The 26,189-nt window shown below is 32.0% G+C and overlaps 1 protein-coding gene across 1 annotated transcript in view; it reads right to left on the reverse strand.

Annotated features, from left to right (window-relative positions):
- Positions 1–26,189, reverse strand: part of LRRIQ3 (leucine rich repeats and IQ motif containing 3) — a 164,740-nt gene that overhangs the window by 68,241 nt on the left and 70,310 nt on the right. The window lies entirely within an intron of this gene.

Consider the following 26,189-nt stretch of genomic DNA (forward strand, 5'->3'; position numbering starts at 1 on the left):
AAAGAAAGAAAGAAAGAAAGAAAGAAAGAAAGAAAGAAAGAAAGAAAGAAAGAAAGAAAGAAAGAAAGAAAGAAAGAAAGAAAGAAAGAAAGAAAGAAAGAAAGAAAGAAAGAAAGAAAGAAAGAAAGAAAGAAAGAAAGAAAGAAAAGAAATGCTGTGAAAAGTTAAGCCTAGCCAGAAAAATATTTTCATTTTCTTTAATAACCCATTAAGGATCTACTATTTGTTAATTTACCTACATAATTTTTAGTCTGTTTATATCATCAGCCTACAGAATTTCTGGAATAATGAGTTTTTTATAATGACCACAGTATGTAGTAACCCCTTTCTCTTCTCTATTTTTGAGGGTGTTCTAAAGTTCTAGTGTAACAAAACGGGCAAGAAAATGTTTTATTTACATATTACAGAGTTCATAACTTTCTAAAATCCCTTTACACTTTATGCTTTACTTTAACTTGCATCTTATTTTCAATCTATCTTCTTTCAATGATAGCCTTAGTTCTTCCTGCCCACACACAAAAATCTTGATGATAAGCAGAATTTTTTAGCTACTCTTTTCATAGTAGTAGATTAATATTTTCAGAAAATATACTAAAATAACTCCATGAGTTACATAACTCAATATAAGTTGAGTTTGGATCATACTAATTTAAAATGTAACAAACCGTATTTTATATCAATAAATATTTGTTGAGTGCCTCCTATGTTCATATCACTGTACTAGGTAAAGGGTGGCAAAAACAAATAAAACATGACCTGCCATAAAGTGGCTTATATTCCTTTAGTAAATAAACATTCACATAAAGCAGTTACCTTCAAAGGAAGTAGAATATAATTAAATAAATAAATTTAAATAGAACTGTATACCAGAAAATATTAGCAATAATATCTCAATTAAATCAGAGAAATTAATTTCCCCTAATATTAAAACAGAACAAATCTTTATTCTGGGTCACATCAGGGACTTTATCTTTTTACTTAATGCTGCAAATTGAAGGAAAGAGGGAAACAGATAATGAGGTATAATTCTATAAATAATCCCATTCTTATTTCTTTTTCAGTTTTTTTCAACAATAAGTCATATATATTTTGCATTGTATGCTTACCGCCCCATAGTTAGATTTCTTTCTGTCACCACATATATGACCCCTTATATCCCATCTACCTCTCTCCTCCCCCGCAACCATCTGGTAACCACTAATCTATTATCTATGTCCATTAGTCTCTGTTTTTCACGTTTGTTTCTTGTTTTTAGGTAATAATCTCATTCTTAAACAAAAAGAAGTAAAGATCAGAAACCAGGAGCGTTTTGGCCTCAGCACCAAGAATTTAATTTGAGATGAATAAACAAAGGCATTTTAGCGCCTACTCTGAGATGGAGTTGTTTGATGGCATAATTGTAGAAAAAAAGTAATCTGCTGGAATTAGGTAAATTAGAGGAAGGACATATAGTGATACTTTTATATTATATTAACCCTATCTATGAAAAGAGACTTTGCTCTCAAATAATAAGCTGACTGATGCATAGCAACCAAGATCAAATAGAGTTGACCTTAATTCTAATATGTAATCTCTCACACAATATGCTGCAATGGATCTCTTCTGAAGGTAAAGCTGCTGGTAAGACATAATGCTCTATTTCTTTACTCACCTTCCACCCCTCTGGAATTACTAAATCTCCAACATATGGAGTCTACTCTCCTTCCAACTCCCAGACCTATGATAGGAGACAATATGCCTTACAAGACCAATACTTAGAGTTCCCAATTTACCTTTGCTTATAGCCTAATACAGTAATTAGGCTTTTATCTCATTCTTGAACCTTCGTTCCTCTGCTATGCTTCTGCAAGTTTCTCAGTTCTAACTTGATATTTTCCTTAAGCCATTTCCCAAGCCTTTGTTCTAGCAATCTAACCTAATCTTGTTCTTGTTCTTAAGACTACTTCAGCATAGTGCCTGGCTTTTGATATCTGATGACAGATCACATTAATAGCAGCTTGCTATCTCAACCTGACCTAGTTTCAATGTTGCTAAACTTTTCATACCCTTCTCCCATGTGTATGAATAATTAATTGTACAAATTACACAAATGGTCAGTTGGTACTAACCACATGGATAGAGAACAGAGCTTACACTATTCATTGGATATGAAGCTATTTACCAGAGTGACCATCCTTTGCTAGTTTCTAGCACTATAAACATTCTGTTTCCTGCACTGTTCCAGTAGCCAAGTCCAAATTCTTTCCTAGCCTAACCAATTTTGTTTTAATTAATATTCTATTTTTCTATGAATCTCAAGATGAAATGTATGTTGAAGTTCCAACTTGACTGATATTCTAAAAACTATAAACATTATCAGAAAGTTGAGCTCATTGGAAAGCACCTTGAAGAAACTAGGAACATGAATTAGGCAGGTGTAAAAAAGTAGATAATACCTTATTTACATAAGGAAAACAAGAGGTAAACAGGTAAGAATGAACAAGGGACTGAAGATAAAGGTGAAGAAACTGAATCAGCTGAAGTGTACTATTTATGAGAATGAGCAAAAAAAAACATTGAAAAGGTAAACTAAAACAAATTATAAAAAGCCCACAAATTAGTGAAATCTATAGCCTCTATTATGCTCTTTCACCTAGACTCTGGATACCTTTCTACATACTCTTGTCATTTGTCCATGACATTTCACTACCTAGAAAACTTAGACTAATGGGTATAAGATTTCACTCTTTACTTTCTTCTTTATATCATAAATTAAAAAATTAAATAATCATCCTAACATTTGGTTGCCCACTAGCCTATACAAAAGTTTAAATAACAAATGCAATTTGTTAATTCTAAGTAATTTTATAGGTATAACTCCATATATGGTATTAAAATGTATAACGAGACTTTTTTTCTTGCCAAAGTCATTTTAAGCACTCAAGTAAAAATTAATATGTCCATCAACAAACCTGTCCAACTTCAGTTTCCACAATTCCTCTCATAAATTTCTTAGTATAATTAGGATAATTTCCTTTCCATTCACACATGTACCAAGCTAATTATCACCTCCACAGCTTTGTTCATGTAATTTTTTTTTAAAGTTTTACCCTTGATCTTTTCTTTTTTGACATTCAATGTTTATAAGTTCCATCATACATATGGTGCTTAATTATATAGACACATTCATCATTCATTATTCCATTACTTCATCTAAGCAAGAAATTCCTAAAGAACAAAAGATTCTACTCTTCTTGATTTTCCCATAGTATGCTGAGGTGAAAAAAAGCACAGAAGTTAGAGTATAGATCTTGAAATTTAAAACCAAGTTTCAACACTCATAAGAAAAATCTATATGAATTTTTATAAGTGGGACAAATCAATGTTCTAAGGATGGGGAAATCATCAATTGTCTTTAAAGGCTTTGGATATTCTTTCCATTTGTCAACTCTCAGAAACTTTCTACACTAGATTTTTTATTAAACCATCAATCTTAAAATTTTAAAATGAACAAAAAAACTGTAAAATGGTCAAAAATTTGGAGATAAATAATACATCATTTGTACATGTGAGAGAAGTTTGCATGTTGGTTAATTTTGAATTTGAGTATTATAAATACAAATTTTAGAATGACATTTAAATCTGAAGCACAACAATAATCAAACTACACTATGAAGATTCTTAAGATATTGGGCTTTTTATTTTCAGTACAATATTACTTAAATAACAAAAATTCTGCAATGCCAAAGTGATTGTGAGGGTAGACATACAGAACAATGGAATATAAATTAGAGCCCAGAAATAAAATATGGTCAAATGAATTCTGACAAGGTACCAAGATAATTCAATAGAAGGATGAGGGTTTTTTTTTTCCTTCAAAAAATGGTGCCGAACAACTGGTTATCCACATATAAAATGATGATGAAACCTTATCTCACACTATAGAAAACTAGCTCAACATAAGGCATAGGCCTAAATTTAATAGCTAAAATTATAAAATTCTTAGGAAAAAACATAGAAATAAATCTTTGAGCTGTTAGTTAGAAAACAATTTTCTTAGATGTGACATAAAAACTATGAGTGACAAAAACAAAAGATAAATTGGATTTCATCAAAATCAAATAATTTTGTGCCTCAAAGAATACCATTAAGGAAGTGAAAAGACAATTGGCATAATGGTAAAAATATTTTCGAATTATATATGTGATGAATCTTGTATCAAGAATACTTAAGAAATTCTTACGACTCAGTGATAAAAAGATAACCGATTATAAAATTATCACAGGATTTAAATACACAGTTCTCCAAAGGAAATAAATAAATGGCCAATGAATACATGAAAAGATTCTCAACATCACTAGTCAATAGGAACGCATATTAAAACCACAATAAAATACTAATTCATATCCACAAGGATGGCTATAATTAAAAAGATAGACAATAACAAGTGTTGGTGAGGATTTGAAGAAATTAGAACTTTCATGTATTGATAATGTATTTCATGTATTGAATGCAAAATGGTGCAGCTGCCACAGAAAACAATTTGGCAGCTCCTCAAAAAGTAAAATGTAAAATTACCATATTATGAGTAATTCTACTAGCAGGCATATACCCAAGAAAAATAAGAAATATGTCCACACAAATATTTGTACATGAATGTCTATAGCAGCTTAATTAATAATAGTCATAAATTGGAACAACCCAACTAATGAATGGATTAAAAATTTGAGTACTTTCATACAATAATTATTCAACCACAAAAATTAAGTACTGACATGTTATAGCATAGATGAATCTTGAAAACATTATGCTAAGTGAATGAAGACAAATTCAAAAGATCATATATTTTATTATCCCATTTATATTAAATGCCGAGAACAGGCAAATTTATAAAGATAGAAAATAGATTAATGGTTGCCAAGACCTATAGGGAGTACTGGTAATGGGTAGAGGATTTCTTCTGTAGGTGATAAAAATGTTCTGGAATTAGGTAGTGGTAATGGTTGCAAAGTTAGTGAATATACTAAAAACCACTAAATTGTATACTTAACATAGATTAACTTTGTGTTATGCAAGTTTGATCTCAGTAAGAGACATTACAAAAAATATTGTAGAGTTGACAATTTCAGTAGTGCATGTCAGAGTTATAATGAATTGTCAAAAATGTAAAGTATCAAAATTAATTAACAGAAAGATGATAAAATCATTATAATTTTTCAGGTATTTTAGGATTTAAATTTTCAAAAATCTATAACTTTTTTTAGTGTTCATGAAAATTAACAATGTAATCAAGAAGCCAAATAAACATACAAAATTTTTTTAGCATTTGATAAAACTGAAGATGAAAATAATTAAAATGTGCAAAAAAATCCGACATTTATCATTAACTATAACACTTCTAGAACTTTTATTTAAACTTATTAACATTTTCTCATTTAAAAAAAAAGTGCAGCTTGCTCCCAGCATTCATTTAGCATCATGCTTAGGAATGCTACATTTTCTTGGATTTAACATTTTTAGCGATCAAACTACTAAAAACAGAATGCTATAAACAGAATGATGCCATTTGTTTCCAAAGACTATCAATATACTGGAGTGATGTGAAATTAATAATACAAGTGAGATCTTCTGCGGCAAACTTTGCTTAGGCTAGGACTGTAATCTGTGACTTATCTAGGGATAAATGCTGCAGCCACAAGTACCACTGGCAGTATTCATGGGGCAAACAGGAAATGGATTAATAGAATTATAATGTTTTCTCTCTTATGGAATCCTAAATATACATTATTTTGTAGCATTTAAGTAGTCATAATGAATCAAGTTTCAAACTAGATTATTTATAACAGAAACTGACAAAAACATTTTAAAAAACTGAGATAAAATGCTATTAGAGTCTACCTGTGGGGGGACGGGGGGAAAGTACTGACAATTATTAGGCCCATATTCTCCAAAATACAGATTAGTTACTGACTCAAATCTCAAGAAGTAATGTACAACATAAAGACTGCTCATGGTTATGGTAGGAAAAAGAAACACATGTAATAACATTTACACTTAAAATTAAATTATAAAACTGCATTGGTTACTTAATAGAAAAAAAATATGGAGAATCAATCCACATCCAGGACTGGTAGAATACAAATTTGAATCATTTCTGAAGTTTAAAAAAGCAAAATGGAAGTTTTTTTTTTTTTTAAGTCTTTTGGAAAATTAGAAAGATTTACCAAGAAAGTTAAAATTGATCAGGTCAAAATTTAATGGAAGGCAAGATCCCAGAGAGGTAAGCCCAATATTCAAAGTTGCTTTTGTTCTGAGAATATCTGCAGATCAGGAAGAAACAACTTATAAAACTAAACTGTAGCTTTGGTGGCTCAAGAGGTCAAGAGTCAAAAATCAAGGCCCGTGTCCAAGGAGAGGACACTGCCCACATTCAACTGGAAACTCAAAGGGCTATCCCATGAAATATAAATGAACAGCCCTAAACAAAAATGAAACCTGGATAATCCATAAAACCTCAAATTTGAACTTTCAGGTAGCCCAATACCGGTGGTATTCCCTACTACCTGGTGATAGCAAGTGAAAATACTATCTGGAAGAAAGTATATTCATTCTAGAGTTCAAAATCCCCACAAATACTATTTAAAACACAGTGAGCAGCACACAAGACTCAAGTTATTAAAATTAATAGATTGATAGAGACTAGAGAATTATTCTGCTTACTATGTTTAAAGAATGAAAAGTTTGACATATCTACAGGAAAAAAAAAAAGTGAAACATTTTAAAAAGAACCAAAAAGAGCTTATAATACTGAAGAAGAAATCAATAGCTATTAAACCTTCCTTACAGCTGAATGTGACAATGTGACTAAATTGTGGCCACTGATATAATGTGAGGCATCATTTATGAACTTTGCCTAAAAAACATCTACTAGTGTCCTCCCTTCCTTCCTTTTCCATGATGGCTGGAGAGTACATGTGATGGCTGAGCAAAGACAGCCACTTTGGATCCTAAAGTGATCTTTGAATAGAAGATATGCACAGTGGAGCATAAAATAAAAGGAGTCTGAGTCACTAAGTACTTCATGGAATAGTGCCATCACCATTCACTATATACTTAGAGAGTTTTTCATGGGAGAACAAACTACTTAAGTTAGTATCATTTTAGATCTCCATTACTCAAAGTTGAATCTAACTTAAAATGACACCAATATGGTAGTTGGAAGTGGGATACTACAAATAAAAGAATGTATGATATATGACACTACCTTAGTGCAGATATTGGAAGACAGGTGGCAAGAACTCAAGATATTGTAGATTAAAGAGTTGGTGACTCTTGTTATTATGGCCCCAAGACATTTTCATTTTGAAAGGCAGACTACATGATGACTGAAGCTACAGTGTTAGAGAAAACTATATAACAAATTCTGAATTTAAGTGTTAGATGTCTCTTGTTGCTTTAAGTCTTAGGAGAAAAATAAAATTGGCTATAGCTAGCCAGCATAAAATCAGAGATGGAAATAGAATATACTTTTGATAAGGCAGGTAATTTCATCTTAAATCTGCAATTTAAGGTTACTGATAATCTAGTCATTGGAGCCTTGGATAGATGAAAATTTAGCAGTTCTGCTCCTCAAACTGAAGCAGTTTCAATAGGAGACTTCAAAGTGGAAATATTGATATCCTAAGCTGTAAACGTCTGTAGGCAAAGACAAGATTAAGGATTTTGCCTTCCCTCCAAACCCATTGCTTCAGAATCCACCCATAACAGATACTATTAATTTAAAAGAGAGGAAAATGGGTACAGCGCAAAAGCTGGTAAGTGAAAGAACACACTCTTCAGAAATATAAGATATATCTAGACAAGATCTTTTCAGTTCCTTAAACACAGAACCCACTGAAATCAGAAAAATCAAAAGGCTACTAAGTTTTTGGAGAAAGTGTATAGCCAAACAAATTAAAATCTGGTTTGAAAATGCCTGTTGTTCTTCAATCTCTAAAGCAACCTACAGGTCCTGAAATCTATTAAGCTATGAAACTGGACAGATAAAATCTTTTCGAAGGGAAGATTCAGAAGATTTTTGAAATGTGATAATTCTAATGTGAAAGAAGGAAATGTTCACTGTTCCTATCAGATGGATTGGGTAACAGCTATGGGGGCAGTGACAACTATATTTCTCATTCTCCTTTTCCAAATGGGAAGATTTTAATACGATTATTCTGTTTTTATGCCACCAATACACTGGCTATGTAGAGGGCATACTTTATATTTTAACTTACAGGTTGCTAGATCATGAAGTGTTACATCTTGTTTCAAAGAAGATTGGTCATACACTAGTATACCAACTGGAATTAAGTTCAGCTTGGTAATGACATATCCAATTCCATTGGTTTCTACTCTGATTTTTACTATTTCTTTTCTTCTTCTTTGTATTTAATTTGCTCTTCTCTTTCTAGTGTTCTAAAGTAAAAATTTAGATAATTGTTTTCAGACCTTCTTTTCTAATATATGCAATTAGTGCTATTAATGTCCTTCTAATTATTGCTTTCACTACATCCCACAATAGCAATAGAAAACTAATACATGAAGCAACACATAACTAGTTGCAAGAAAAGCTGGAAAATGTAGATTTGGGGGAGATAAAATATTAGGGTTCTATTACTGAGAAAGAAAGAGAGAAAAGACATTGGGAAGCAACCATCACTAATTGCCACATCCAAAGAATGCTGGAATTTTCGCTGAATATAGCAGTGGCATAAGCTTTTAGGTTTGCCTCCTTTGGTAGAGATTTGTATTCTGTGCTTGGGAAGGATATGTGCAAATGTTTGAAATCGTCTTTCAATATCCATTATACCCATCTTCTACAACAAACTAACCCCATGTTTTAGTTGGGCATATGCCTGGTCAGAATGAGACTGTTTCTTAGCCTCCTGTATGCCTAATTTATGCCCAACCAGATACAAGCAGAATATTCAATGTCCATTTCTAAGAACTTCACATAAAGTGAACACATTTGCTCATTCCTTTTTTATCCCTTCTTCCTTTATGCTAGTTACGATAAAGACATAAAGGCTGGAGCTGGCAAAGCCATCATAGACCATGAGATGACCTTGGAAATAAATGCCTTGCGTGGTAGAGCAACTAGATAGAAAGGGTGAAAAACTCTGAGAATGTTATACCATACCATGGCTACTATATCAGCTATGTGCTGTCTAGCTCTGGACTTTTATTATCAGAGAAAAACAAACTTCTGTTTTAAGTTCCTGCTATGAGGGGTCAATTACTACCAATTCTAACTAATGCCCTTCCTTACTACTCTTTTATTTATCTCATAAAACTTTTCATTTTAATTTTTATCAGTGTCTCTAGATATATATCTATGACATGTATGACAAAATTCTGCCTCAAACTATAACACTGGTGCGCCCATTTAAAGGTACATGTTTTGTGAACTATTATAATTAAGAGATTTAGAAGGAACTCTGTTAAATATGATGGCTAGATAAGTCCCATGAGCAACTGACATTAGACACAGAAATTCTAGATATTTAGTAAGAAAGCTTCTTTATGTAGGGAGAATATATAATATTGGGCACCTCTGTGCTCTAAATTCATAGCCATGCATAACTACACTATGGAAATATGAGAATATACTATAAAAATGCAGAAATACATTTACGTTACTGCTGCTAATTGATAGGTTTATAAAAAGCATTCCTAATTTAAGTATTACTTTATAAGTACGTAGTTTAATGTTAAAAGAAATGATAAAATTCTATCTGATGAAGTAGATGTTTAGCAGAGGCTCTAAAACTTTTTGAGGACTCCTTTATACCCTAAAAATTACAAAGCCCCCAAAGAGTTGTTATGTATTTTATAACTTAACAATATTTACCACCTTAGAAATTAAAAATGTAAAATGTTTAAAATATTTATTAATTCATTTTTAAATAATACAACTGTTCTATGTTCACAGGAGGTATATAATTTTATAAAAGAAAATTATATTTCTGAAGATAGCTAGTGAAAAGAGTAGGATTATTCTAATTTTTTGCAAATTTACTTAATGTCTGCCTTAAAAGAAGGTAAATTTTCAAATTTGCTTATATATTCAATATCTTACAAGTCATGCAGCATCAGGAAAAGCTCTATGGTATGAGAGAATGACAGTAAAAAAAAAAAAAAAAAAAGGTATGTTACTATTATCAAAATTATTTTGGCATCGTGAATCCCTAAAAGTATTTCAAAAACCCACAGTGGTCCCTAATTACACTCTGAGAACCACTATTGTTTAGAATAGCTATAGAGAAAAATCTCATAAAATTGAGCTGATTATAGGAAGTCCAGTAAAAATACATGAAAATACTCAAAATTGTAATGAAATACAATTTAAAGACTATATCAAGGTGACAGAGGAGATTCTAAGGATGCATGTTCTCCACAATTTCCCTTGAGTAACGAGAAAAGAAAAAGAAACAAGAAAATATATTTAGAACATAATAAAAATGAGACTACTACCCTTAAAACCATTAGATATAATATTATTTACACAGAGAATAAAGGTATAATGTTGAATGTATTTATTAAGAAACAGAATTTGAGAGGATTATGCATTCGAATAAGTATAAAAACATTTTTAAAGTATACCTTAAAACTGCTGGGAAATCAGAAAAAGAAAATAAAGATAAAATAAGCATGATACAAAGTAGTAACTATTTAAAAAATTTAAAGAGACAATTTTAGTTGTATTCAAAGTTTGTTTACTAAACTGACTCAAAAATTCTTAAAATATGAATCACATAATAATGAAAAATGACCCAAAAATTGCTGCCAAAGATTTATACACTAAAAGGTCATAGGAATTTGGCAATTGTATGGGCAAGGCTTATTAAAATATTCAAATGATAACTAATTCCTATATTCCTTAAATTTTTCCAAAGCATAGGAAAAGGCGGGACACATCTTAAGACAGACCATTGTCCTGATATCAATACCTCAAAGAGGAGCCATAAAAAGAAAATGGTACAATCTCACTTATTATTACAGATGGAAAAAAGTTTACATAAGTATTAGCAATCTCAGTGAAGTGTTTCCCCTTCGAACAAAAAAACAATGAGTAAAGTTTGCTTTAAGAATGTAAACATGGTTCAAAGTAAGAAAATATATTGATTTATTTAATTATCTTAAAATATTAGGGAAAAAAGTTAAGACTATATAATATAGTCTGAAAAGGCATGTGATAATATTCAACAAATACGTGTGTTTTATATTTAATCCAGCATCTCAGTAATAACTTTCTTAACATGATGAAAAATACCTATCGGAAATTACGAAATCATTTTTAAGATGAAATAGGAGCATTAACATCAAAGTCAGAAATAATATAAGAATACTCACTTACCACTAATATTATTCTGAATTTCTAACCTACTCAAGAAAACAAGAAAAGTAGCAAAAAGTACAATTGTTGGAAAAGAAGAGAAAAATTATTATTTTCTAATGCAAACCTTGAAAATCTAACAGAATCAACTGAAAAATCAATTTAAACTCTTAAGATAGTGATGAGAAAAATCAATACACTTTTATAAATACACTGAAATTATAATTAAAATTTTTTTCAATGATCAATAAAACAAAAATATTTTTAGAATAATCTTGTGTGCAAGACCTATAAGAATAAAACTAAACAAACTTAGTCAAAGCCATAAGAACTGAATAAGTGAAGATATATACATAGGACCTTAATGAGATGACTCAATATTGTCACAAGTCTATGCTCCCATAATCAGTTTCTAAATACCATTAAAAATACATATCTTTTATTGTACAAAATGATTTTAAACTTCATTTAAAGTAATAAAACACAAAAATAGCCAATAATAATAAAGTGGCTTGCCTTATCAAAAATCAACATCATTAAGCTAGAATATCAAAATGATATTATTTTTGATTAGATACAGGAATATCATATGTAATAAAGGTATTATTTTAAATATCAGTAAAATAATAGTTAACAAATAGTGTTAGGATCATTTAATTACTATATATAAATATAAAAACAAATTTTAGCCTTACTACAGCAACCCAAAACTAAAATAATCTGCAAATGGGATAATATTTAAAAGTAAAAAATAAAAACAGGAAAATGTTAAACTAAAAGGATTTATCTTTTTATAATCCTAGGGTTGGGAAGGAAATTTTTTAGAATTACATAAAGAACAGAAACCCCAACTACTCACTGATTTGACAACAATAGAATTAAAAGTTTCTAAAGAGCAAAAGACACTATAGATAAAATTAATACACAAATGATAAAATGAGAAAAACATGATAATCGCAAATTTCACTGAAATTATCCTTTCCAAATTAAATGAAATAAAACTACATATCAAGTCCATACCAATAGAACAATGAACAAAGGATATAAATGAATAAAAAAGAAAAGAAAGGCAAGTCACAAAGTAAGGAATAAAAGTAGTCAATACAAAAACAAGTTTACTTTCACTATGAATAAGTATGACGTAAGTTAAACCTTCACGTTGCTTAATAAAACCTGTTGACTTATTAGTTTAGGCATTTCCAAAGGAGGTAGATACTTCCTCAAGATCATTTAGCTATTACAAAATGTTTAAAATTAATTTTTAAATTTGACATGATATCAGAGAAGAGCAAATGAGCTAAAGAATGAGATTTAGAATAGTCTAAAAAGAGCATAATGGAAACAGAAATTTGTGAGCCGGTTTTTCTGCTTGGTACAACATTTAGGTTTCTCCTCTAAATCAGTTGCCCCAAAAGACAGAAACTTTGTATATGAAAGAGAACTAAGCAGAAAGGTACCAGGTAGATTTTTTTGCCTGTCCATGAAATAATTCAGGCAAGAATACTCCTTCTAGTCCATGGAAATGTGGACGTAGTGTCACTGTATACAGAATGAAAGATTACTTCCAAATTGTGTATCTTAACAAAAGGTTTATTGACATACTGCCAGTTGTCCTCTAACTGGTTCTAAAAGGTCAGATAGTATGCAGCTATGTGAGTGTTCAGATATGTGAACAGCTGAGGTGGAGCTATGATAATGAAAAATATTATTATATTTTCAATAGATGAAAAGCCACTTCATTAAAGAATATTAAGATAATTTTTATTTATAATTTCATTTATATTTGTCTCATGACTCCTAGGAGAGAGACAATGTGTTGTATATCATTGATATTAAAGCTCTTAGGTCTGGACCAATAGACTGAAATTAATAAGGAAATGTTAAAAGATGCCAATAAAATTACCATATGATATAATTTATAAGGACATCCCTTTATAACTTTCTTAATTTCTGTCTCGAGTTTAAGTCACTTAATTTTCCTTAATTCGCCTCACTACAAAAAGTATGTTGTTGAGCATTACTATGAGTACTTTATAGTTCTTGTTCCTTTACATTTTCCAGATGTGTTATGTTACTAGGAAAATCCTCAGCTCGATTTTCTCCTTTTCCTAGTGATCTTTCATTTGACCTTGGTAACCCTGCCAGTTTTGCATCTCAGATTATGTATTAATCTAGCATCCACTTGCTGCTTTTCAAAACTAATTCTGCATTTGCATGGTTTCAAATCTTGCTTATCCACACCTATGGAGCTAAACATAACAAACGGTGCTACAAGTTGCTTTTTCTGGCAAGGAGATACTAAGACAGGTGTGTGAAAAGTTTATTGGGACAGAGAAAGAAATACCATATGATTTCACTGATTTCATTTATATGTGAAAGGAACAAAAAGAACAAATTAATAAAAAACAGACTCACAAATATAGAGGACAATCTGGTGACAGCCGGAGGGGAGGGGAGTTGGGGGGCTGAGAAACTGGAGTGAAGGGTTAAAGAAGTACACATTAGTAGTTGATAGATGGTCAAGGAGATGGGGAGTACGGCATAGAGAATGCAGTTAGCATTAATATATTGGTTAGGTGGAGAGCCAGAGGAGAGGAAGAATAATTAGGGGGATTATTTTATAAACTATATAAATGTCTAACCAATGTATTGTATAATTGAAATTAATAAAATAAAATTAAAGAAAAAAAGTTTATTGGGAAATAACACCCATTAAAGAAAAATGGAGGAAGCAGATTAAGCAGAAAGAGCTACAGTTTCTGCCAATCAACCAGGAGCTCTGGAGCAAAGTCTGTCTATCTGAAAGTACCACACTGAACAGAAATGACCAGGTCCTAACACTGCCTTAATCAATAATTGGCTGGAGGGTGTCTAGACTAAGTGTAACCTCAACTTGAAAGCAGAGGTGGACTCTGTAAAAACTAACAGCTGGAACTACCAGCTAACTGCACTCCTTGCATCTGAGCAGCAATAAATGATATCTGATATTATCTTTGTATGCTTCTGAACTAGGCTTATTCATCTCACTTCATCTTCTCCCTTTAGTATCAGTAACATCTTTGATTAAAGGCGACATGATTTATTTATTTTACTTTCACTGTCAGTGATGAGCAGAGGGCCTGATACCTATAAAGCTCATAATAAATATCTGTGAAATTTTGTTAAATGGCTAAATTTAGTCCCTTACATGTTGATTAGGTCATTAAGCTATGGCTTCACTTCTAAGCCATCATTATTGCTTCTTTGAATCCCAAAATAAGGCTGAATCAAACAGAAATTAAGTTAACCTTAGTCTCTGGTAGCCCTAGTATCTGCCCATATATACTCTTTTGATAAATATCTCATAGTTCTACCTGACACTAAAAGCCACTATTTTCCAAAAGTCTGAATACTTAGAACTAACTCCAGTTCCTTTGGTCAGATCCATTAGATGTAAGAAACTGACTAAATTAGATTTGCACTTGTATATTCCTCTTAATTCCACACTTTATGTAATCAGTCCATACCCAGTGAGTTGTTCCTAGTTCTTCCTCCTCCCCCTGTAAGTTTCAGCATAGAACTTGCTTGATTTCAATTTTTAAGGCCTTCGAGTTTGTTACAGTGCTAAATACATTCTAAGTATTCAAAAAGATAACTATTTGAAACAAAGCACATTGCCGATGGGGCAAATGACTGTTAAACACTAACAAAGGGCAAGTTTTAGAGATGATATAAGATTGCCATTTCAAAGCAATTTTCTTAGAAATATGTAAGCTTAGAAAAACATACCAGAAGCTCACTGATAATAACGGTCAGTTTCCAGTACAAAGAAGCACTCTTACTTCACAGAACAATGAATTTTTTTAAATTAAAATATCTATCCATAAGTTTTTTTACACCTGACATAATGAAATTCCACATGTCCTGAATTTGATGTAAGATCAACTTTCTCAATATTTTTTTAGTATCACTTACTGTTGAACTACACAAAGAAAGGAACAAAATTAGATTCAGTCTTTTGTGGCTTATAATATTATGGAAGTGATTATTCTCTTCCCCTGCCTCCATACATACCTGAATTTAATATAGGTGTAAAAAAAATCTCCTTAAATATGATTAGTTACTTGGATATATAAAATTAGGGTAACCTCACCCTGCCATGCAAACTGTGTTCTGCACAATTCTAGGGAATGTCACCCACACAGACTGTGATATAAATGCACTTGCACACGGTGCAATGCTATAGCCCTGAGTAAACTGAATCCTCTTTCCTCTCTTACTCACATTGGCCACCTGATAAATTGTCTCATTTTTCTAATAGTTACAAGAGAAGTAACCTCACCAAAGATAAACAGATGGCAAGGTAAACATAAAAAATGTTCATCATTATTATACATCATTAGAGAATTGCAAATTACAGCAACAGTGAGATACTATTACACACCTACTAGAATGGCCAAAATCCAGAACACTGACAACACCAAATGCCAGTGAAGATGTGGAGCACCAGGAACTCTCAATCATTGCCAATGGAAATGCAAAATGGTACAGTCACTTTGGAAGACAGTTTTGACAGGATTTTTATAAAACCAAACATACTCTTACCATATGATCCAGTATTCATGCACCTTGTATTTATCTAAACAAAATGAAATTTTACGTCCACACACAAATCTGCACATGAAAGTGTACAGCAACTTTGTTTATAATTGTCAAAACATGTAAGTAACCAAGATGTTCCACAATAGGTGAATGAATAAACAAACTGTAATACATCCAGACAATAAACTAATGCTGAAAAGAAATGAGTGATTAAGTCATGAAAAGACATGGAAGAAACTGAAATATACATTACTAAGTGAAAGAGGTCAATTTGAAAAGGCTACATACAATTCCAACTATATGACATTCTAGAAAAGGAAAAACTATGGAGACAGTAAAAAAGTTGCTGGTTGCTAAGGGCTGATGGAGGGAGGGATGACTAGGCAGAGCTCAGAAGATTTTTAGGGTAATGAAACTATTCTGTACGATATTCTAATGGTGGATACATATTATGTATTTTTCAAAACCCACAGAATGTACAACACCAAGAGTGAAACCCTAATACAAAATATGGACTTTGAGTGATAATGAATTGTCAATTTAGGTTCATAGATTATGTGCCACTATGTGCAGGATGTTGATAGTGGGTGAGATTGTGCATATGTCAGAACAAGGAGTATATGAGAACTCTGTACTTTTCATTAATTTTGCTATGAACCTGAAAGTGCTCTAAAAAATAACATTTATTAACTAAAAAAGAAAGAACTGATAATCATGTGGAATGTGATACAAAAGAGGTTCCTTAAGACAATATTCTATATTTACGTTAGAAAAAATGGAGGTAAAATCTTTGTATCTACAATAAAAAAAATATTTTTTTGTTTTGTTATCTAAAACATGATTTCTGATTAGAAAAAAAGAGAAAACTGTCAGAAAGAAAGAAATAATCACCTAACATTCTAACACTTAAATAACCAATGTTGATATTTTTATGGCAATGCTGTCATGTGTTTTCCATGCATATGTATATAATTTAAAAGTTAGTTTATATTTCTGAACCCTTACTAAAAAATTGTAATATATTAAAAGACAAACAGTTCATCAGATTAAAAAAATAAAACTACAAACCTTCAGGAAAATATATTTAATAATTCATGGAAAGGGTTCACAAGAGGATTGTATCTGGGACATTTTTGTTCTGTTTTACAAAAACATGGCATGGTTTTAGTTATGAGAAAAATAAATCTTTGGAAAGGAAAAATCAATAAAATATTCTAGAATTCAACCAAATTAGCAGCTCTAAAGTAAATCTAATATAGATGACTGCCATATTAGATTATGTCTGGTGTTTCCAATAGTTATCTTTTTGAATACTTAGAATGTATTTAGCACTTTTTAAGATTCCTTCCTCATTCTTTCCAAAAACTATACAATGCCATAAAGGAGTAGAAGAAGTGAACATTCAATGTGTTATAAGTGGTTCCAAGAAAAAGATCCCTTCCACAGATACTGGATTAGATTCTTCATTCATCTTGTTCCTATTTTCTTTATAACTGGGGAGAATACATGCACCTTCTCCAGAAGATGAATCAAGACAAAGGGTTGAAATTCCAATCTTCATTCCTTAAGGAAAGAGGGTTTGTTCAAGTTCTAAGAAAAAAATTAGACCATGATTCTAGGAGGTGGGCTGTCAAAGACAAAGAACCACAACACATAGACTTGCTCTTTCTTTCCATGAGGTTGGACAGTAAAGGTTCCTGGCCATCACTCTTTCTAACTTCTTACATATTTTCTTTGCTTCTTAACGAAATATGACTAAACCAGCATAAGGAAGCTTCAGATGTGATGGTGTGGGGACAGGAGGAAAGAGAACAACTAGGCTGCCTCTGAGCTAAATATATAGCAAATTGTTTTCCTCTCTGAATCTTTCCTTTTGTCCTCAGTGGGTGTGACTTTCACACTGCATCTCTTCTAAAATTTACCTTTGCAATATAAGATATAAGTAAAAAAAGACTATTCAAGCCAACAAGGCGTAGATAAAAAGAATATCTCATAGTCTAGTTTAGGTTACTAAAATTTTGCAATGGAATTTTAGGCCAAAGCCCCAGTTAGAAACTGCTTTGTTTGCTATTACTCCCTGCACGTATATTTTCCTCAGTAATCTTTGAGAAAAAAGATTGACTATATCAAAGCAGACTTCAAATATTCTTGGGTACCCCAGTAAAATTCACCATAATAGTATCTAGATTCTCCTAAAACTCATTATAACGATAGACAAGTTTCCCTAAAATCTGATCTAATTATCACCATAATTCTATATTTATGTAGGCCTATTTTACAAGAGAAGCAACCATTCTTTGATCAATATTTGTAGGCCATGGATAAAAAATGCTCCTAGCAATTATCTAAGATTTTTAATTTCATCTATTCAGACCAAGTTTTTAAGATTCCTTCCTCATGGCTCCTGACTTTTGGTTGTGTATCTGGTAGTTTATATGGACTTCTGGCTTTGCGGCATAACATTTCCTAAATGAATATAACTTAACTCACTCCTCTGGCTCTTTCATTTTAGGTTACCATAAATATGAAGTTTTCAGACCATTGGACAAAACTCATTTCATCCCAAAACAGAAGCAGATTCAATCATTGATTACCTTTTCTAAATACTGAAACTTAAATTCTATTCTTGACTAATCCTTTCCATTACTATGCTCAGAGTATTTTTTTTTTTAAATAAATTCACAGTATTAAATGCTGGTATTTCTCACCTCCTTTCTTTTTCCAACTCCCTAATACTTTCAATATTTCTTGGATCCTAGGTTCTCTTAATCACTCTATAGTATCAATTGTTCTCACTATAGTTTCTAATAAACCACACTCCAAGTCATTAAAGACCAGATATGTGAGTAGTAAAAATAATAAAATAGTATAGATATTTGAGTAGTAAAAATAACAGAAGAGTAGTACAGTTATGTGAGTGGTAAAAATAATAATAGTATTGATATATGATTAGCAAAAATAATAGAATAGCATATCAACTAAGTAAGCTGAAGAGGAGACTACAAATAAAACCAGCAGAAGATGGAACAACAATTTTATACAGAAGATTCGGAGATGAATTTTATAATTAAAATTCATTTCAGTTTAAGAAATTGAGCTGAACATACCTTCTATAATATTCTATGAATGGTAGCAATAAGCAATAAAAAAGAATAGGACAATGTACATATTTCTACAATATGAACAGTTCTTAATAAATTACATTGGCAATGATGTCATTAGCAGAATTATAAATAACATCAAAGAACTTGAGAAAACTCCTTATAATGAATATATTTTACCAAAAGTTTCATAACATTGAAAACACTTCTGAAGCCAAATTGTACAATGATATATTCTATGTAACTTTATAGATATTAAATAAAATAAACTTTGTAGTATGAATATTTTACTATTTTTGCACACATAATAGTAATTTGCCATAAGATAACCTATATCTGTACATATGGATATACGAATATGTGTATATTCAACAAATCTAAATTGGTTATCAGTACACAGCATATCCATATCCAAACTGATTATCAACTATATTCAGTGAAAGTCTTCTTTGTATAAAGCATATAAAAAAGCTTTTATATGCCTAAAATCAGTGAGTTTATACTCTACATCGAAGGCAAAAGATACTTCACATGAACTTTATAGCTTTATAAAGCACAATATCATCTGGAGCAAATAAATACAGTTGGCACTGAGTGCTCATGAGACAAAAGTTTTGAGTAGGATACATTTATCTTTTAAACCTGTTTTTATTCAATGGATAGCTTGTGAGATTTAAAGGCTTAAGAACATTCCTGTGCTATTTTTAGACCACATATCCTCAATTACATTGAAATCAGACTAATGACAGTCTGAACCTTTTCTGTAGACCCTCCTAATCACATTAATATAATGCAAATATTTGTAGCTCAAGCTACTCAGGAACAGGTCCACATATGAAGGTGTATATCACAAATACAGTGCTTTATAAATTTTAAAAAATTCACTCTTGTTAACTACACTACAATGTCATCTTCGTTTCTACTATTACCTAATATCAAATCAAAACAAAACCCTAAAGATTTAAAAAAGCACAAACTCTGGAGTCAGAAGACCTGGAGTTAAGTTCTAGAAATGTTGCTTAACTGTGTGGCTTTTGGTAACTTAACTAACACCTCTAAATGCTAGTTTCTCTACTTACAGAAAAGAGATAAAAATATCTAACTTATGGTGTTGTGGAGAATAAATTACATACCATATGCAAAATATCTAGCACAGTGCCTGGTACATAGTAGACACTCAATAAATATAAGTTTCTTTCTATTACCATTGTCCTCAAAGCAGTGCATAATTTAGCATAAAACACTGAATAAATGTTATGCTATATGTTGAACTATCAGCCTTTAATAAACAAAATATATCTTAATGTTTTAAACTATTAAGAAGTAATTTTATGTTATTATTAATATCTATTGCAATAATTAATAAGATAAATATGTATATACGCAAAGCATAAATTATAAAATAGCTGTGGTCACAAAGTTCCATTTATACTACATTGTTATATGGCTTGCCTCACATCAAGAAAATCAAAAGCAGAATATTAACAATATAATGAAAAATATTTAAAATAGATTGAAGAAATCCTTACTAATGCTACATAAATTATAATTATAGTATCTTATATTTAAAGAAAAGTAATAAGCTAATTATACTTACATGTTTCCAGCGTGCAAGCTTTCCTGTTATATTAGTTTCAGGCTGAAAAAAGAGATCTTTAAAGAACTTATCTTCATATCTTTTGTGTATGTAAATCTGTTTTGTTTCATATTCATTAATAAATTTTTCTTGATGTTTTTTATACAAAAACAGGGAGCTGAAATAACAGAAGAAAGTTGTAATGTAGGTTTAAAAAAAAAACTCATGAGTTTACTTACATCTTAGAAAATATGGTGGTAAATTTAATGTAATATTTGTTCTCATATTGTTATTATATAAAACTAGGCACTAATGTTTGCTTATTAACATTTATCAAGAAATAAATGAATGCTGAGAAATCTCTGGTTATATTAATTCACAAACAATTCTATACTTATATCTGGCTATGCATTTTATAATATAACAGTAGGGAGGATATCACTAAATTATCTAGAGAAATATATGGTAAACTCTGTTTTTTCTCTCCAGTGAAGAAAGTAACTTTTTATTTCCACCTAGGAAAATTACTGTATAGCAGTACTGTTCAACACAATATACTGTATGCCACAGAATGATTTTAAATTTTCTATTAATCACACTAAAAAGAGGTTAAAAGAAATAACAAATTACAAGTAGAATAAAGACAAAGAGATCCACGTCCAGACACCTCATAGTAAGACTGCTGAAATCCAAAAACAAAAAGAAAATCTTGGGGGGCGGGGGAGGAACAGGAGAAAAATTACTAGTCATGGACAAGGGAATCCCAATAAGATTAACTACTGACTTCTTATAAGAAAGGATGAAGGTTAGAACACAAAGCTATGGCATAGTCAAAGTGGTAGAAGGAAAAAAAAAACATTTAAAACAATAATTTTATATTCAAGAAAAATTATCTTTCAAAACTGAAGGTGAGAAGAGATGATGTTACCAAGATGGTGACATAGGCTATTCCTGATTTTACTCCCCGTCACAAGAAGAAAAACTAACAACTATTCGAGGACAAGACACCACTGAGCGAATCCTAGAACATGGGGGGCAAGGCTTACATACCCCTCTTGCACCACAGATACCAGGAAAGACTGCCTCAGAAGGGTAAGAGAAATGGTTAAACATTAACTACAATCCCCCATCCCAAGACAGTACAGCAACATGGCTTCTCCAGTAGGAAAAGAGAGCCCAGGAGTGATATCTAGCCCCCCAGTATTGTGAGTTGCTTCCTGCCAGTCCCTACTCTGGTAATGCTCAAATTTAGCAGGAAGGAAAGAAATGAAATAGAGAACAGGAAAATAACAGACAAGATAACCAAAAAACAAGAAGTTTCTTTGAAAAGGTAAACAAAATTGACAAATCTTTAGCTAGAATAAGCAAGGAAAAAAGAAAGAGGCCCAAATCAACAAAATTTTAAATGAAAAAGGAACCATTACAGCTGATACCAAGAAATACAAAGGATCAGGAGAGGCTAGCTGCTATGAACAACTATATGCAAACAAACTGAACAAATTAAAAGAAAAGAAATATTCTTAGAAACATATAAACTGTATTTGTCCTTGCAGCTGAGATGTACCTCCAGAAGACAGCATAGGTTTGGATTTTGCTTTTTAATTCAATTTACTACTCTGTGCCTTTTAATTGGTGAGTTCAGTCCATTAACATTTAGGGTTATTATAGATACATAAGGTTTTCCTATAGCCATTTTTCCTTTGTTTTCTGGTAGCTCAGTGTCACTATTGTTTCTTTGCCCTTGTGTTTCTGTCTGTTATTTTAGTTTTGTGGTATTCTATAATTTTTTCCTTTATTCCTTTTTTATGTTGTGTCTCAGTCCTGGATTTTTTGTGTATGGTTCCCATTAAACTTATGAAAAGAAAAGTTTCGAGAAACATGGCAGAGTGAGAGATGTCACCAGATCTCTCCCCTTGAAACAACAATAAGCTGAATATCTAAAGCTCAACAAAAAACACTCAAACTGCACACCAGTATGTCTGAGCATGAGATCTGCGCATAAGAGCTACCACAGGTCAGAACCCCTGGGTATAAGGAGGTGGACTGGGAGAAATAAAGAAGCTACCTCTCACAGCAGCTGGAGCTCCCTGTAGCAGGAAGGGGATGGGAGAAGAAGCGGCGAGGTCCCTGAACAGCCCTACCTGGGAGTACTTTGAGCTCCACACCACCGGCTGGGGGCAAGGCCCAGTCATCAGGGAAGAGAGCAGAGAAGTGGGATGGCAGAGAAACAACAGTTGATTTTCACCAGCCACAGTTGTAAAATCAAGGCTGAGCTACAGTCCCGAAACCCTAACCCAGAGGGCCCCTCCTCCCATATCCTCCAAGACCAATTACCACGGAGTCCCAGGGGAATCTGAGCAAACGCTACCAAAACTGTTGCTAACACTGACAAGGACTGAGACTGAGGGTAGCAAGCATGATTAAATATCTATGAGAAAATAAAAAGGTATTATTAAGGCTTTATTTTAAGTGGGGATCCAAGAGGCTTAGATGCCGCCTACTAGAAACCAAAAGAAAAGAACCTTCTTTACAGCAGGCTAAAGAGAGACCTTTATATAATAAATCTTCTATCTGGAAAAAAAGCAGAATACATTTCCATTAATGCCCAGGTGGAGTAATAGTCCTTTAAACATCATGAAAAATCAAGGTGACAAGGCATCTCAGAAAGAAAGAGAAAAATCTCCAGAAAATAAGCTTATGGACATAGAAATATACAACTTAAATGACAGAGAATTCAGGATGATACTTCTGAAAATACTCAGTGAGTTCCGAAATGAGTCATGTCAACAATTTAAGGAATTTATAAAACAACTAGATGAGCAGAGCAAAGAGATTGAAAACCTCAAAAAGAACCAAATAGCACTTCTGGAGATGAAGAACACACTGCAAGAGCTGAAAAATGAAATAGCAAGCTTGGGAAATAGAGTCAACCAAATGGAGGAAAGGATCAGACAGACAGAAATCTAGAAATAAATCAAAAGGAAGAAGAGAGAAACTGAAGAATGAAAAATAATGAAAGAGAAATACAAAAACTAGCTGATATCATCAGGAGAGGAAACATAAGAATAATAGGCATTACCGAAAGCAAGGAAAAGGAGCAGGGACTAGAAAGTATTTTCTGACAAATAGTTGATGAGAATTTCCCAAATCTAAGGAATGAGGTGGAGCTTAGAATTCAAGAATTCAACAGAACACACAATTATCTCAACCCAAAAAGGCCTTCACCAAAACACACTGTATTAAAATTATCAAAAATCAATGACAAAAATAGAATTCTCAGGGTAGCCACAGAAAAGAAGACTGTAACCTATAAAGGAAAACCCATTATATTATCGTAGGACTTCTCAGCACAGACCGTAAAAGCCAGAAAGGAGTGGAATCAAATATTTAAACTATTAAGTGAAAAGAACTACCAGCCTAGAATAATGTATCCAGCTAAGCTCTCCTTTAGATATGAAGGAGAAATTAAGACCTTTCCAGACATACAAAAATTGAGGAAATTCTCCACTACAAGGCCTGCACAAAGGAAAAACTGAAAGGGGTCAACTCACCTAAAACAAAATGACAAAAAAAGAGAATACATAATTAAGAGTAAAGTGACTATCAGGCAAATAGAAGCAGAGGGGTGCAACCCTTACTAAGAACAGGGCATTATAAACTTAAATAATAATAAGAGAATTGTTATAACAAGATAGTAATGAAAGTTCAGCATACATAGAGACAAATTGAGACAACAATGACTTAAAAAGGGAGGATTCAAAGATTTAAATTCGCAAAGGGGAATGAAGATAAGCATGCATAGAAGAAAATGGATGACTGTATGTATATAACTATCCTTTTCATATTCGTTATGGTTACCACACATCAAAGATTCAGAACTGAAGTATATAACATAAAACAAGAAGAACCAGAGGGAAAACCCACAAAAGCCAACCAAAATAAAGAAAACAGAAACACAAGGACAAGGAAGCAATGGAAACATTGAGCTACCAGAAAGCAAAAGATAAAATGGCTATGATAAGACCTCATATTTCAATAATCACTCTAAATGTAAATGGACTGAACTCACCAGTAAAAAGGCACAGAGTTGCAGAATGGATCAAAAGACAAAAATCCAACCATATGCTGCCTCCAGGAGACACATCTCAGCTCCAAAGACAAATATAGACTCAAAGTGAAAGGGTAGAAAATGATATTTCAAGCAAATGGCATTCAGAGAAAAGCGGAAGTAGCGATACTAATATCAGATGAAATAGACTTCAAAATAAAAAAGGTAAAGAAAGATACTGAGGGACACTTCATAATGATAAAGGGAATCATGCACCAAGAAGACATAGCACTTATTAATATCTATGCTCCCAATCAGGGAGCCCCGAAATATGTAAAGCAATTACTAACAGAACTAATGGAAGAAACAGACCAAAACACTATCATAGTATGGGACCTAAATACCCCACTGTCAGACATGGACAGATCATCCAAACAGAAAATCAATAAGGAAATAACATCATTAAACAACACATTAGACCAGCTGGACATAATTGACATATACAGAGCCTTCCATCCCAAAACAGCTGCTTATACATTCTTCTCTAGTACACATGGAACATTCTCAAGAATCGACCACATACTGGGACACAGAGATAGCCTCGACAAACATAAGAGGGTTGAAATCATACCAGTCATCTTCTCTTATCATAATGCTTTGAAACTAGAGATCAACTGCAAAAAGAAATCAGGAAGAACCACAAATACATGGAGATTAAACAACATACTACTGAAAAATAACTGGGTCAGAGAAGAAATAAAAAGAGAGATCAAGAGATACATAGAAATGAATGATAATGATAGTACAACATATCAAAACTTTTGGGACATGGCAAAAGCAGTCATAAGAGAAAAATTCATATAATTACAGGCCTATCTCCAAAAACAAGAACGAGCCCAAATAAACAACCTAATGCTTCATCTTAAAAAACTAGAAAAGGAAGAACAAATGAAGCCTAAAGTTAGCAGAAGGAAAGAAATAATCAAAATTAGAGCATTGAAATTGAAAACAAACAAACAAACAAAAATAGAAAAAATAAATGCAACAAAAAGCTGGTTCTTTAAAAAGGTTAATAAAATTGACAAACCCCTGGCTAGACTCACTAAAGAAAAAAGAGAATCAGGAATGAAAGAGGGGAAATTACAACTGACATTGAAGAAATACAAAGGATCATACAAGAATACTATGAAAAAGTATATGACACCAAATTTAATAACCAAGAAGAAATGGACTGGTACTTAGAAAAATACAATCTTCCTAGACTGAAACAAGAAGAACTGGAAAATCTAAATAGACTGATTAGCAGTATGGAAATTGAAACAATCATCAAAAACCTACCAAAAGTAAAAGTCCAGGACCAGATGGCTTCACCAGTGATTTCTACTAAACATTCAAAAAAGATTTAATACCTATTCTCCTCAAACTCTTCCAAAAAATCATAGAGGAGGCAATACTTCCCAACTCATTTTATGAGGCCAATATTACCCTGATACCAAAACCTGGTAAAGATAACACAAGAAAAGAAAA

Source organism: Pteropus medius, unplaced genomic scaffold, assembly GCF_902729225.1.
Source record: "Pteropus medius unplaced genomic scaffold, Ma_sr-lr_union100, whole genome shotgun sequence".
In the NCBI taxonomy this organism is placed as follows: Eukaryota; Metazoa; Chordata; class Mammalia; order Chiroptera; family Pteropodidae; genus Pteropus; species Pteropus medius.